General features: G+C 42.6%; 1 protein-coding gene and 1 pseudogene across 1 annotated transcript in view; both read left to right on the top strand.

Moving 5' to 3' along the window:
• The window catches only part of LOC128594932 (cuticle collagen 7-like), a 62,354-nt gene that overhangs the window by 32,423 nt on the left and 13,395 nt on the right, over positions 1-16,536 (top strand). The gene's annotated exons all lie outside the window — the stretch shown is intronic.
• On the top strand, positions 11,641-13,365 carry LOC128594931 (sprouty-related, EVH1 domain-containing protein 2-like; annotated as a pseudogene).

Raw genomic sequence — 16,536 nt, 5'->3', positions numbered from 1 at the left:
AGGCACTGTGAGAAGATGCTCAAGGAGTTGGTGTCAATAAAAGCCCTGGGTTCACCGTCACAGCCAAACAGCCCAGAGCCCCTCACCATGTGAAAAGTGTGTCTCAGCTCTGTCTGAGTCACTGAGGCTGCCACAATAAAATGCCATAGACTGGGAGGCCACACATCAGAAGTGTACGGCTCACGGTTCTACAGCTTAGGAAGACTGAGATGGAGTGCCAGCATAATAGGGTTCTGGTGAGGGCTCCCTCCTTCTTGAAAGGCACTAATTCCATCGTGGGGTTTCTGCCCTCATGACCTTCTCGAAACCTAACTGCTTCAGAAAGGCCCCAACAGCCAAATACTGTCAGATTGGGAGTCAGGGCTTCAACATATGCATTTTGTGGGGGCACACGAACCTTCTTTCCATAACGGGCAATACTCTTCCTTTGCCATTGAAGGAATTTGTTCTAATTTTAATATCCATGTGACCTCACATAAGTGGGGTCCTCCTCACACAAGTCGGGAGCTGCAGGGGAGGGCCAGGGCGAGCTGCTCTACTTCCAGCCTTCTCCACGGACACACACACCTGGAGATGGCTGGTAGGAGCTCCCTACCTGCCGACTTTCTCTGTGGACACACACACCTGGAGATGGCTGGGTAGGAGCTCCCTACCTGCCGACTTTCTCTGTGGACACACACACCTGGAGATGGCTGGGTAGGAGCTCCCTACCTGCCGACTTTCTCTGTGGACACACACACCTGGAGATGGCTGGGTAGGAGCTCCCTACCTGCCGACTTTCTCTGTGGACACACACACCTGGAGATGGCTGGGTAGGAGCTCCCTACCTGCCGACTTTCTCTGTGGACACACACACCTGGAGATGGCTGGGTAGGAGCTCCCTACCTGCCGACTTTCTCTGTGGACACACACACCTGGAGATGGCTGGGTAGGAGCTCCCTACCTGCCGACTTTCTCTGTGGACACACACACCTGGAGATGGCTGGGTAGGAGCTCCCTACCTGCCGACTTTCTCTGTGGACACACACACCTGGAGATGGCTGGGTAGGAGCTCCCTACCTGCCGACTTTCTCTGTGGACACACACACCTGGAGATGGCTGGGTAGGAGCTCCCTACCTGCCGACTTTCTCTGTGGACACACACACCTGGAGATGGCTGGGTAGGAGCTCCCTACCTGCCGACTTTCTCTGTGGACACACACACCTGGAGATGGCTGGGTAGGAGCTCCCTACCTGCCGACTTTCTCTGTGGACACACACACCTGGAGATGGCTGGGTAGGAGCTCCCTACCTGCCGACTTTCTCTGTGGACACACACACCTGGAGATGGCTGGGTAGGAGCTCCCTACCTGCCGACTTTCTCTGTGGACACACACACCTGGAGATGGCTGGGTAGGAGCTCCCTACCTGCCGACTTTCTCTGTGGACACACACACCTGGAGATGGCTGGGTAGGAGCTCCCTACCTGCCGACTTTCTCTGTGGACACACACACCTGGAGATGGCTGGGTAGGAGCTCCCTACCTGCCGACTTTCTCTGTGGACACACACACCTGGAGATGGCTGGGTAGGAGCTCCCTACCTGCCGACTTTCTCTGTGGACACACACACCTGGAGATGGCTGGGTAGGAGCTCCCTACCTGCCGACTTTCTCTGTGGACACACACACCTGGAGATGGCTGGGTAGGAGCTCCCTACCTGCCGACTTTCTCTGTGGACACACACACCTGGAGATGGCTGGGTAGGAGCTCCCTACCTGCCGACTTTCTCTGTGGACACACACACCTGGAGATGGCTGGGTAGGAGCTCCCTACCTGCCGACTTTCTCTGTGGACACACACACCTGGAGATGGCTGGGTAGGAGCTCCCTACCTGCCGACTTTCTCTGTGGACACACACACCTGGAGATGGCTGGGTAGGAGCTCCCTACCTGCCGACTTTCTCTGTGGACACACACACCTGGAGATGGCTGGGTAGGAGCTCCCTACCTGCCGACTTTCTCTGTGGACACACACACCTGGAGATGGCTGGGTAGGAGCTCCCTACCTGCCGACTTTCTCTGTGGACACACACACCTGGAGATGGCTGGGTAGGAGCTCCCTACCTGCCGACTTTCTCTGTGGACACACACACCTGGAGATGGCTGGGTAGGAGCTCCCTACCTGCCGACTTTCTCTGTGGACACACACACCTGGAGATGGCTGGGTAGGAGCTCCCTACCTGCCGACTTTCTCTGTGGACACACACACCTGGAGATGGCTGGTAGGAGCTCCCTACCTGCCGACTTTCTCTGTGGACACACACACCTGGAGATGGCTGGGTAGGAGCTCCCTACCTGCCGACTTTCTCTGTGGACACACACACCTGGAGATGGCTGGGTAGGAGCTCCCTACCTGCCGACTTGCTTTTTCATCCAGGGATATCTGGAGCTGAGCACGCAGGTCTGGGAAATCACAAGACAGTAATAAGCAATAATTACTGATGATGCTGTGATAGTGCTAATGTTTACTGAGCATGCACTCTGGGTATACCAGCCTTGTTCCAAGAACTCTGCACACAGTCTAGTGTGGGCCACTAAAACTCCCTGAGGGAGGTACACCCAGGAGGAAACTGAGACACCCAGAAGGTAAGGACTTGTCTGAGGTTGCAGTATTGGTAAAATGGCAAGACTGGACCCCAGGCACCTGGCTTCTGAGTCATGAGTGGAGCGGAAATACGCATCACTGTTGCTTCAACACCATGCTTCTCTGCAAGCTTATCCATGATGTGCTCCCTCATGGACATGCTCAGAAGTGCTTCCTCTATGAGGTCTGACCAACCACTCCTTTGTCTGGCAAGACCAAGCAATCAGACTCCCAAAGAGCCAGAGGAACACATTTGCTTGGTCAGATCATGGCTAAATTTGTAAAAGTATTCAAAGCACTAGCTCGAAATCTTTTTGTTCTTGGAATAAAGTACAACTATTTCTTTTTCCATTAATATACATGAAATTAAAAATGAGGGGAAATAATTTCATACTTTATTTTATAAAATTAAGTAATCAAATTCCTCCTAAAAGAAGAACTTGGCCAGATTTCTAAATGTCCCAAATACTATTTTTAGTACTTTAAAAGCTCTATACACTCTTGCCTTTTCCTAATTATACTGTGTGAATATTTAGAATATAAAATTACATTTTCTCATGTTTCCATTCTCTGCGTTGACTCATCTGAAAGACACTTAATACTTCAAACTGCCAAATCTGCCCTCGTAAGTTTAGTTGTTTTCCAAATAATTCAAGAACATTTATAAATGTTCATCTAAATACTTGATTACATGAAAAATGCTCACCATATTATAAGTGCATAAGACAGTCTATCAAGTCCTATACAGTATGATGTCTTTTGGTTGTTGTTGTAAAAAGGGCTAAAATATATATGAATACAAACATAGAGGAAGACAGAGAGAGACTCAAATTGAAAAAAACATCAGAAGATTAACAATGATTATAACTGAGAATTTTATAATTGAGCCTTGAGATTATGGGAGATTTTTGATTCCTTATTTTCCTTATATTGGTATTCTAAATTATCTGAATTACTTTTATAATGAGAAAAAAACATGCTATTCTTTATAATAAGAGCTAACAGCTGATATTTATTGAGTGCCAGACACAATATACTCTCAAGGGTTGAGCTTTACATGATTAATTTGATTTAACTGTCACATGGACCCTCTGATATGAGCAGCATTATTGTCCTCATTTTACATATGAGGAAACTGAGGCAGAGGCTGGTTCCACAGAACCAGGCAGCTGCTCTGAACCACTTCAGTGTCAGAATGTGATGAAGTAAGACGTCCCCGACATGGCCGCGTCTGCTTGCACTGTCCTACCACAGAAAGGTGTCAAAGCCTAGGCTTTCTGCTTCAATGTTTTGGTTAAAATCCTGACATGGAACCAGCCACAGCCTAATGTTGGTCAGGCAGTGCACTCATATCTCCTGGGTACTTAGCTGATAACTTCTCTGAGAAGCAGAATACTCTGCTATCTAACATCACAAGGCAGCAGTTGCCAAGTTCCAAATGTAAGTGCTTCAGGGTCAGAGGAGGAGGAGACGCTGGGTGTCCAGGGAGCTTGAGAAGGAGGAGGCCGAGGCTGGGTCATGGAAGCCAGAGGTCAACGTAGAGAAGGAAGGTTAGATAAATCTGTGACCATTTGTGTCAACTTGGCTTTCAAAACACTTACAGGCATTATTTATTATCCAAAAATAATTCAAAATTTTTAAAAAACAATTTTAACATATGTCTTAAAACTGATATAGTTTTTCTCTACCGTTCCTGGTCAAATGTACCCGGACAGGCTACACACATCTATTTGGGGAAGTTTTACTCCTGACGAGATCTCTTAAACATATTTTGGCACCCCCAGTGTATCCATCACCTCACATAGCTATAAAGTTTTTGTAGTGAGACCACTTAAGATCTATTGTGTCAGCAAATTTAAAGTTTGCAATGTAGTATCATTAACTATAGTCACTGTGTGTTACATTAGATCCCTAGAACTTATTCATCAAATAATTGGAAGTCTGTAACCTTTGGTCACCATCTCTCCATTTCCCTCCCCCCAGCTCCTGGCAAATATTCTTGCACTCTCTGCTTCTATTAGTTCAATTTCTTTTAGATTCTACAAATAAATGATTTCATGCTGTATTTGTCTTTCTACGTCTGGATTATTTCACTTTAGCATAATGTTCTCCAGGTCATTCATGTGCAGGATTTCCTTCTTCATATTAGGGCTGAATAATACTCCATGACCTATATTTAGATAATTCAGATTTTCTTGGTCCATCTGTCTGTTGACGTACATTTAGGTTGATTCCCTTCCATTCCATATCTTGGCTATTGTGAATAATGCAACGATGAACATGGGAGTGCAGATATCTCTTTAAGATACCGATTTCATTTCCTTCCTTTAATTTCATTCAATTACCCAGAAGTGGATGACTGAATCATGTTGGTAGTTCTACTTTTCATTTTTGAGAACCCTCCATGCTGTCTTTCATAATGGCTGTACCAATTTATATTCTTGCCAATAGTGTACACAAGTTTCCTTTCTCCATGTTTCTGCCAACACTTGTTATTGCTTGGCTTTTTTATAATAACAGGGGTGTGGTGACAGCTCATTGTGGCTTTGATTTGCATTTCATTCTTTTTAACAGTGTTTGGAAATAACTTCAAACTTGTGGAAAAGTCCTAAGAATGAGACACTCATCAAAACAACATGGGATCATAGTATAGGTTATGTTGTGTAATATACTTATTTAAAAGTCTGGGGATTCTCCTCACATTCAGATTTCTTGCTTCTTTTACAACTTAATCTGAATGTTAATGGTATTTAATTATTTGGATCTAAACCTAATTTATTTTTTTATTTTTATTTTTATTTTTATTTTTATTTTTTTTTGTAGAGACAGAGTCTCACTTTATGGCCCTTGGTAAAGTGCCGTGGCCTCACACAGCTCACAGCAACCTCCAACTCCTGGGCTTAAGCGATTCTCTTGCCTCAGCCTCCCGAGTAGATGGGACTACAGGCGCTCGCCACAACGCCCGGCTATTTTTTGGTTGCAGTTCAGCCAGGGCCGGGTTTGAACCCGCCACCCTCGGTATATGGGGCCGGCGCCCCACCGACTGAGCCACAGGGGCCGCCCCAAACCTAATTTATGTTCGTAACCCGATTCTGTCACTCCCTCCCTTCCTCTTCCCTCCTCCCTTTCCCCTCGTTCTTTCTCCTCTTCCTGCTTCTCTTCCTTCCTGCCTTTCTTCCATCTTTCTTTCCTTCCTTCCTTCTGAATTTGACTCAAAAGTAGAGGAAACTATTTTTATATTCACATATATTAAATTTGCAAATAAGATCCCCCAAATCCAATCACATTTGTTGCTATGAAACTCCATACGTAAGAGAAAGTGAATCCGACGCTTTGCAGTTTTTACTTTTCAGAAGCATTAAAGCTTTTTGAGTCACCACCTCCTTGATGTGTTTTCCAACCCTCTCTCAAATACCTGTACCCTTTAAAACTTCAGTTTTTAAAATTTCTTACCACCATTACCAACTTACCTACTCTGGATTCCATTCTAAGAGCTCCAAAACCTTCATTTGCCTTGATATTTCCTTCTATATCAGCCATGGGAAGTGTATTTTATGTTTACAAGACTAATTAAATTACGACACTGTAGCAGCATCTGCAATATACGTGTCCCCCTCTTAAAGTCAGTCTGAGTGTTTTTAGGCCACTTGCAACCAAAAAGTTTTCACTGAGTTGGACATACGCCATGTAATATAGTGCATAATTATGGACACTTACTCACATGTGTACCACTCATTCAAACGTATAGAACATAAGAATTTTTACATGCATATGCAAACGTGTGTGTGAGTATAAAGTTTAGGGTAAAGGAAGTCTAGAACATTCAAGGGAACATACTTATTTCCAGTCTTGAGAGTAGGCTGTAGGCTGTAGTAACAACATATATACATAAAGCCATCTTTTATATATACTATCTTACTATACTTAATATATCTAAGTATATATTATATCCTGTATACATGCACCATATGTAAGCAGTTATTATATGCTACATGTGCACACCAGGTGTAAGTATATATATATTTACTTTTGAGAATGCTGGACATGGTTCTGAGGGTTGGAATTTGTAATTATTATAGAGCCTGGGTCATATTTTAATTTCATTGGTCTTTAATGAATTGAAAGAAACCCACTGATCCTTCCGATGATGGCTGTCATTTGTTGACTCCATTTGTGAACCTTTCTCTTTTATGGCAACCTTATAGGGTAGGTGGTTTCACTTTATTTCCAAGAGTGGAAAGACTCTCAGAGGTTAAGGAAATTTTCTAAGGTTTAACAAGTAAGAAGAAAAAGGCAGAAATAGGATTTTCTTCCCTCCCTCAATCATTCATAAATCAATAAACATTTCCTGACTTTTAAATATGCAATATACACACATTGCTATGTAAAAGATAAATGAAAGCTGAAACACAGCATCTGCCTAAAGGACCTCTCAGGCTTAGCAGAGATACAAAAACCAAGAAACAGAGTGGACATGCTCCACCATGCCAGCTGCACTCTCAGAGCCAGTGAGTTCCAGGTAAAGGTATAAGGATGAATCACCAGGATGGCTGCACTGGGGAACCGGGCAGCTGGGCCTGGAAAAGGAGAGGACAGATAATCCCTGGGTTTACATTATGGGTATAAACATATGGAAATGGGAAGGAAATCAGAATGGGTGTGGGTCAGTGAAGAAACAGCCTAATGGAGCAAATTTATCAATGCAGAGAAGTCAGGGGAGGCTGTGCGGTGTTCCTCAGAGTCCAGCAGAGCCACTGGGTTTGAGGCAAGGAACCTGCCCTAGTGTCCAAAGACTCATCCTCCACATGTGGTTAAGGAATCAAAGCATTTTCATTTCTTACTCTTGAAATATAATGTACATTCCTTGTTGACTTGGGTATATGATAAATAAAAAAGGAAATTGACTGTCTTAGAAGTTTTAAAACATTCCAGACTTTGTTTATACAGGGAAAGATTTTTCGAAGGTCAAATTTGAACTGCTGTAATCACCTTTGTATATCTATGTTCAGTATTATTCTAGTTCCATAAACAAGCTTAAAATAGGAGTTGATAATACCATCAGTTTTTAAAAGGGGAAGAGCTTCACATTTCTGTGTATCTACAGCCAAATGCATTTTTTTCAAGCAAGGTCAGGAGTTTGGAGAAACTTCATTTTACACAATGGGTTTAAGCCATTCACCAGGAATGGCTCCAACTCCTTTTTTTTTTTTTTGGTACCAACAAGAATGAAGACATAGAATTATATGCATTCACATAAAAACTTGCTTACAACTATTACATGAAAACCAGCACACAATAAAATAGTAAAATACCATTTTTAGAATAAAAATGTGTTTATAATGCACAGGAAGAGCACATGGCTTTCTCTGAGGACAGAATTGCAAGTGACTTTCATCTTCCTTTTTGTGCTTACCTGTATTTTTTTTAAATGTTTCCACAAGAAATATGTATTCTTTGTGTAATTTTTGGGTACATATAAGATGCTAAATAATTATGTTTAGATAGGATCAGGAAGGGATTTTATCATTATGATGGTTGGGAAAAATAATATCAACATTTTTCATTAAAAGAAGGACATGATAGTAAAATTAGAACCCAACTCTTATATACAAATGGTTTTGATGACCTTGGATGAGTCACTTAGACTTCTCCGATTATAGACTTCCCTATTATAAATGAAGATGTGAGTAATCGCAGTGTCCCTTCTAGTTTAAAAAAGAAAATTACTATGACTGGAACCTTTCTAGACTCATGGGACTTGAACTAACCACAGCCACCTTTCCATCTTGATGCTTCAAGAAGGTCCCTGGGATAAATGCAACCATTACAATTGCTAAGTAAAAGTCAAGTTAATTACTGGATTTTCTAATTTCAGATAGAATTGTACCTTCCTGTGTGAATTTCCTTCCCCTTTTGTTTCAGGAAAGTTCTTCATTCTTGGATGTATGTCTAGCAATTCACGTTTTCCCTTTGGAGCCATTGTTTGGCAAGGTTCAGTTCACAAGATGAGATAATGGCAAACCAATCCCTACCCATATCTTTTTTGTATTTTTTTCCCTATGACTTTCCTCAGTCATTACACCTGCCATTCCCAACCTGATTCTTTCCACTATTAATAGTTTAGCAATGTTTCCATGCAGCATTATATAAATTATTTTCCACAATAAGTACTCCCTTCTAAGAATTTTCCTGCACTTTTCTTTTTTCTTTCTTTTTTTTTTTTTTTTTTTTTTTTTGAGACAGAGTCTCACTTTGTGACCCCTTGGTAGAGTGTAATGGCATCATAGCAACCTCAAACGCTTGGGCTCAAATGATCTTCTTGCCTAAGCCTCCTGAGTAGCTAGAACTACAGATACCTACCACAACACCCACCTATTTTTAGAGATGGGGTATTATTCTGCTCAGGTTGGTCTTGAACTCCTGATCTCAGGCAATCTACCCACCTCAGCCTCCCAGAGTACTGGAATTACAGGCATGAGCCACTGCACCCGGCCACTGCACAAATTTTCAGTCACACAATTGAACCTTCACACTATCTTCTTGTCTATGTTACTGCCTGGTTCTCTGCATAGCCTTTTCACTCTAGCTGAATTATGAAGACCTTAGTAATAGAGACAACGACTTTAATTTCTCTCACTGTCCCAGTAATGCCTACATATTGTTCAGGTCACAAAGATAGTAAAAGACAATTTTTATTGATCAAAGAGTCACCAGTTACTGATCAAGTGTACTTTGCCAGCAACTGGAACTCAGTGTGGTGGCTGTATTAGGTATAGACAAAGACCAACACTTTGACCTGAAGGCTCAACCTCATGATCTTTGTGATTTGGGAAAGGGATGTTTTGCCTTTACCATCACAAACACCAACTAACCTCTCCCTAAATACTCCAGTAGGAGCCCTGTGGACACTGGAATAACTTGAGCTTTTTGTAAAAGACTTAACAGAAAGCAAACTGGTGAAGAAGCTTAGGAAGTCTGACGATTATGTTCATGAACTCATCCTAGAAAAAGTACAAGATGGCTTATCACTAGTGAATATCACTACAGTCATCTTTGAAGTTCTCCCCTTGAGAAGCTATGCACCAATGCCAGCACCTATCCACTCTTCAAAGCACTTTTTCTAGGAAGAACTCACAAACTTAATTGTCAGATCTCATACGACAACAGCTCTGATGGCTGTTCCAAAATCGTTTTTAATGGTGAGCTAGACACTGACATTGGTGCACAGATTCCCAAGGGGAGTACTTCAAGGTGACTGTAGTGAAATTCAGCAATGAGGTGTGTAGCACCTTTTCTGGGATAAGTTTGCACATTTAATTGTTCAATCTTGTAAAAGTAAGATACCTAAATGTCTTGACAAATTAGAAAAAAGCCAAAAATTAATTTTGGACTATGATACAATAGAATCAGAAAACTGGAAGTCATCTTGAAAATAATCTAGGAAATCTTCATTTTATGGAAGACCAAAATAAAAGTCAGGGAGTGACTTGTCCAACGTAGATAAATGGCAGCATCATACCAGAACCTGTAGTAAATCTCTGGCGTTTCAAGTCCAGGCTCCTTCCTACTGTGCTCATGTTTTATTTTTTTCTGTAGCATTATGATGAAACAGAATGCATTCAACAATTAAACCCATTTCCTATCAAAAGGCAAAGCATCCTGGAAGGGAGAATGTGCAGTGGAATGCCTCAAATCCCCTAGTTCCCCATGACGCACAGCCTCCTCCTCTGCATGCCAAAAGTATGGTTCCATTTTTATATTCCACAGCTCTAAAATCAACATTAAGATTAAGACTACACAGTCACACCAAGGGAACATACCACCAGTTCAACTTTGGGTTAATATTAGGAATGACTTATGAGGCTGTTCCTGAGAACTTAGAACATTCTGTGATATAGTAGCGCTCTTTGCAAGCGGGCTTAAAATCCCTTATGGACATTCTCTGAGGCCTAAAAATATTTTTGTTAAACAATCATCTAAAATGGTGTTCTTAACTTAATCAGTTATAATTGCCAACGTTATACTGTTGCATTTGGTTGTGTGTGGTCCACTGGAAATAGTGTAATCATCCAAGTGCTAGGCTGATCCTCTCCATGAGGTACTAGTGGGAACACAGTTGGAGGAGGTCCATGGTTATTATTAAACAGCTGATGTGATGAATTCAATCATTTACTTGCTGAGATTTTTTATATCTTCAGAACATTTTAGGGAGCGAAGGAGAGACTCTCTTTCATTGGTCAGGGATTCCTGTCAGCTTGATTCAGGTGAGATAGCAAAGTCAAGTATCTAGACAAGTCCTGGCTTAGAACATCATGCAATGACATGACTTTGACTGAATAGCTCATTCCACACCTATAACACAGGGCACTAATTTTGCCTCATTGATTCATTAAATAAGCACTCCATGGGTCATCGTTGTAGAAACAAACAGTAAACATTCTGTGTTTCCCAGCCAAACTCCAGTGGGAGTTTAAAAAGACTTTCAGAGGGAAAAATATATTGTCCCCAGGAAAACATTTCAGAAAGGGACTAGAATGACACTCTCCTCCAAGCCCCTGACACCAGCTTGACTTGTCCTCCAGAAAGTAGGATATGTCTATTACAACCTGCATTTGCAGATGAGAACAGTGAAGTTTGGAGAGTTTGAATAATTTGCCTAAAATCATCTCTTGTAAGTGATGGAGTGATGGAGCTAAGGGTGGTGTTAACATGTTCAAAGTTCATGAAGTTTCCGTCATGACCCACTGCTTGCTTTATGCCAACAAAACAAACCAAGACAAAATACGAAACAGATCTGCATGCCTATTGTTAACTCTCGGGAAGAAGTAGAGGAAGCCCAAATACATTCCACTGTTAGAGCAGAACAACTTTGAAAACCTCCAGCAACCAAAACACTAAATTTAACTCAGGTCAATGAGTTTAGCCAAAGTAGGTAATGCATGTAAATATAATATCTTGAAATTATTTTAAGTTTCTGATAAGTTTGTATAAATAGGACATTTTGTAATAGCAAGGTTTATGGCCAAAGGATTATCTTTTCCTTTTTTATTTTAGAGATAGAGTCTCTATCTGTTGCCCCAGGTTAGAGTGCCCTGGTGTCAGCCTAGCTCACAGCAACCTCAAACTCCTGGGTTCAAGGGCTCCTCCTACCCCAGCCTCCCAAGCTAAAATTATAGGTACACACCATAACATCCAAGTAATTTTTTTCTACTTTAAAACAGATAGGGCTTTCACTCTTACTCAGACTGGTCTCAAACTCCTCTACCTCAGCCTCCCAGAGTCCAAGGATTGAACCCAGGAGCCACCATGCCCACCCAAGGATTATCTTTTACCTTTTCCTTTTGTGCCAAAGCTTTATCTTCTATAATATAACAGTATTTCCAAAGATGCATATTGATGTTAATAAGTGTACAGAAAGAGGGAAAAAATGAATTTTTTAAATGTCAGGAAAACATTGGAATACCTAAAACATGTTACTCTGCTTTAGAACTTCTCCAAGACTTTAATGCACCCAGTTCATAGACCGGGTCCCGAAGTGTATTTTGACAAAAGAACTTTTTATTTTCTTTTTTGACAAGTACATCTACTATTATCTTCTTATATTTCCTGGGATATCCTTTAGAAAATACTTCCCAATATAAAAATTTCAAAGTTGAGGGGGGTGAGTGGACAGGAAGATGAAGGGAGCAAAGCTGCCCTCCGCGGGACAGGCATCTAGGTGAACAAGAAAATGACCGAAGAAACACACCCGGACGATGACAGCTATATTGTGCGTGTCAAGGCTATGGTTATGACCAGAGATGACTCCAGCGGGGGATGGTTCCCACAGGAAGGAGGCAGGATCAGTCGCGCCGGGGTCTGTAAGGTCGTGCACCCTGAAGGCAGTGGACACAGCGGCTTTCTCATCCATGGTGAACAACAGAAAGACAACCTGGTGGTATTGGAATGCTATGTAAGAAAGGACTTAGTCTACACCAAAGCCAATCCAACGTTTCATCACTGGAAGGTCGATATAGGAAGTTTGGACTGACTTTCCAAAGCCCTGCTGATTCTCGAGCCTTTGACAGGGGAGTGAGGAAAGCAATCGAAGACCTTATAGAAGGTTCAACAACATCATCTTCCACCATCCATAACGAAGCTGAGCTTGGCGACGATGATGTTTTTACAACAGCAACAGACAGTTCTTCTAACTCCTCTCAGAAGAGGGAACAACCTACTCGGACAATCTCTTCTCCCACATCCTGTGAGCACCGGAGGATTTACACCGTGGGCCACATCCACGACCCATACCCCACAGACCACTATCACCTCGATCATGGCTAGTTGTCAACATCTCTGGTTTATAGATGAGAAAGCTGAGGCGTAGAGTGATGGAGCACCTGGTGAGTCAAGATTCAAATCCAGGTCTGTCCCCATCCAGGCTGCTATGCTGCTTCCTGTGTTCCTCTGTCCAAAAGGCCTCCTGGCTTTGTGTGGAAGCACAGAGCCACAAGTGAGACTAAGGAATGCTGCACACTTGGCTGAAGACCCCACCATCACAGGCTGCAGGCCCAGTCTTGCTCAGGAAGATGTAGCTGGAGTCTGGAATTCAGTATTTCAACAAATATTTACGAAGTGGCTGCTTGGAAGAGCAGGTTCCCAAATCATGGGGCATGGACATGGTGCCCATGTGGGGTGATGTGGCCACTAGACTGCTTTGAAATGAGAAAAAAGGAACACAGAACAGTGAAGTTTTTTTTAACATAAAGCTAGATTTATTTGACTCTTTTTTTTTAGTGTTATTTTATTATGTGCTTCCTAATATTTTGGCATTAAAATGTCCTCTTATGTCAAAAAAAAATTTCAAAGTTAATTCTTTGGAGACTCTAAAGTCTCAGGACTTCCAAGGTTTGTAGGATCTCAGATGGAAGCCTCATATACACCTGTACACCTATAACTAGCCAATAACTGAGTAAAATGCTTGCAAAATGAGCTACATAGATTTCTATTGATGTATTCAAATCCATATAGATAGTGCTTGTTGAGGAAATCTTCACCAACTCTAGATCTTTCCATGACTGGCTCTTTCCTATCACTCAGGACATCTCCGACTATCCAATCTAAAGCTCTTTTTGCCCCCTTCACGTTCTTTGGGTCAATTTTTATTATACAATCTTGTTTAATTTTCCTCATTGCACTTAACCATTATTTGAAATCATTTTATTGGTTTATGTAGACTTAGAATCTAAGATTCATGAAAGTTGGATACTAAATTTCCGGTAGTTGCTACAGGGCCCAGTACATATAGAATAGAATGTTGTTTCATTCATTTACGCATTCATTCATTCATCAAAACTTTACTGAACTCTGAGTAAGATGTCAGTTCACTCCTTGAATTGGATTTCCTTTGGGGGTGTCATATTTTAAACAATTTTAGCTATTCTTTAAAATTCAAATTATCAATAACTAATTTACCTAATTTTGTAAACAGCATATTCATATGACTTGGGTTGTTTTGTAGTTTATAGTTATTTGCTTGAAATTGAAGGTCCCGAAGTTCCTATACATTGTCTCATTTAATCCCGAAAACCACGCTGTGGAGTGGGGATGACTACCTCCATTTAACACATGAGGAAAGTGAGGTTAGGAAGATAGTTTTCACAAGACGCTTGTAGATACGTAGTGTCTGATATAAGCACAGTAGATCTGAAGTAAAACCCACATTCTTTCTACCATACTCTCTGTCTACTTGGTATTAGTATAATCCAATAGCTATTAATAAAGAAAAATAGCCAGAAGCACCCCAAAATGACTTAAGTCAATAGGCTCTTGCATTTTGAACCATGAGAATTTTCTCTAATTGGGTTTTGCATTTATGCTTCCTTTCCAAGCTCTGGGCTATGCTTCTTAATACCCCGCACAGATCTTTTCAGGGCCATCAGCAGCTGCCTGCAGCACCTCATAGGCAGCGACTTCTGTATTTCTGACACTTGCTATCTCCCTGATGAATAAGACCAAGTGGTGTATTTCATTATATGGGTGCTGCAAAGGGAAGATAAAACAAAGAAAGGATTCAAAAGAAATGAGGAAAGAGGAAAATGAGAATAAAGGCAAGTGCAAAATGAGTTAAATTTGGAAATCACTTGGAGTTTTACTGTTCAAGTTACAAAATTTGTCTTGTTTTCCAGCAGTCCAAGTTCTGCCACTAACTTAATATATGACCTTATCAAGTCTTTTTGCCCTTTGATGTGTCAGGTTGATGACACCATGAAGTATCAAACCAGTCCTGGACTGTGGGGCTCTGACTTCTTTAATGTATAATAATGAGGCCTTACACGTTTATATCACTGTTACTTTGGATTTTTCCATTATATACAGTCAAATGCAATCCTAATGGACATTATCAGCATATATTTTCATTTATTAAAAAGGTATGTTTGAAAGAATCCCTTGAGAAATGACCAAACACCCTAATACATTTGAAAGTGGTAGAATAAATAGTGATGAGGAAAAGAATAATAAGGAAGAAGGAAAGAAGAGAAGAGGAGGAAGAAAAAGAAAGAGGAGCAGGAAGAGGAGGAAGAAAGGAGGAAGAGGATGAAGGGGAGAAGAGAAGAGAAGAATGAAGGAGGGAAAGAGGAAAGGAAGAAGAAGGGGAGGAGAAAAGGAAGGGGAGGAGGGAAAGAAGAGGGGGAGGAGAAAAGGAAGGGGAGGAGGGAAAGAAGAGGGGGAGGAGAAAAGGAAGGGGAGGAGGGAAAGAAGAGGGGGAGGAGAAAAGGAAGGGGAGGAGGGAAAGAAGAAGGGGAGGAGAAAAGGAAGGAGAGGAGGGAAAGAAGAGGGGGAGGAGAAAAGGAAGGGGAGGAGGGAAAGAAGAGGGGGAGGAGAAAAGGAAGGGGAGGAGGGAAAGAAGAGGGGGAGGAGAAAAGGAAGGGGAGGAGGGAAAGAAGAAGGGGAGGAGAAAAGGAAGGAGAGGAGGGAAAGAAGAGGGGGAGGAGAAAAGGAAGGGGAGGAGGGAAAGAAGAGGGGGAGGAGAAAAGGAAGGAGAGGAGGGAAAGAAGAGGGGGAGGAGAAAAGGAAGGGGAGGAGGGAAAGAAGAGGGGGAGGAGAAAAGGAAGGGGAGGAGGGAAAGAAGAGGGGGAGGAGAAAAGGAAGGAGAGGAGGGAAAGAAGAGGGGGAGGAGAAAAGGAAGGAGAGGAGGGAAAGAAGAAGGGGAGGAGAAATGGAAGGGGAGGAGGGAAAGAAGAGGGGGAGGAGAAAAGGAAGGGGAGGAGGGAAAGAAGAAGGGGAGGAGAAAAGGAAGGAGAGGAGGGAAAGAAGAGGGGGAGGAGAAAAGGAAGGGGAGGAGGGAAAGAAGAGGGGGAGGAGAAAAGGAAGGGGAGGAGGGAAAGAAGAGGGGGAGGAGAAAAGGAAGGGGAGGAGGGAAAGAAGAGGGGGAGGAGAAAAGGAAGGGGAGGAGGGAAAGAAGAAGGGGAGGAGAAAAGGAAGGAGAGGAGGGAAAGAAGAGGGGGAGGAGAAAAGGAAGGGGAGGAGGGAAAGAAGAGGGGGAGGAGAAAAGGAAGGAGAGGAGGGAAAGAAGAGGGGGAGGAGAAAAGGAAGGGGAGGAGGGAAAGAAGAGGGGGAGGAGAAAAGGAAGGGGAGGAGGGAAAGAAGAGGGGGAGGAGAAAAGGAAGGAGAGGAGGGAAAGAAGAGGGGGAGGAGAAAAGGAAGGAGAGGAGGGAAAGAAGAAGGGGAGGAGAAATGGAAGGGGAGGAGGGAAAGAAGAGGGGGAGGAGAAAAGGAAGGAGAGGAGGGAAAGAAGAAGGGGAGGAGAAATGGAAGGGGAGGAGGGAAAGAAGAGGGGGAGGAGAAAAGGAAGGAGAGGAGGGAAAGAAGAGGGGGAGGAGAAGGAACTGAAGTAGCACAAAAACAACCACCATCATCAGGAATAAGAAGAA

The sequence above is a fragment of the Nycticebus coucang genome, chromosome 9 (genome assembly GCF_027406575.1).
Source record: "Nycticebus coucang isolate mNycCou1 chromosome 9, mNycCou1.pri, whole genome shotgun sequence".
NCBI classification, from domain to species: Eukaryota; Metazoa; Chordata; class Mammalia; order Primates; family Lorisidae; genus Nycticebus; species Nycticebus coucang.
The sequence above is the reverse complement of the archived record's forward strand: the minus strand, read 5'-3'. Positions and strand labels throughout refer to the sequence as shown.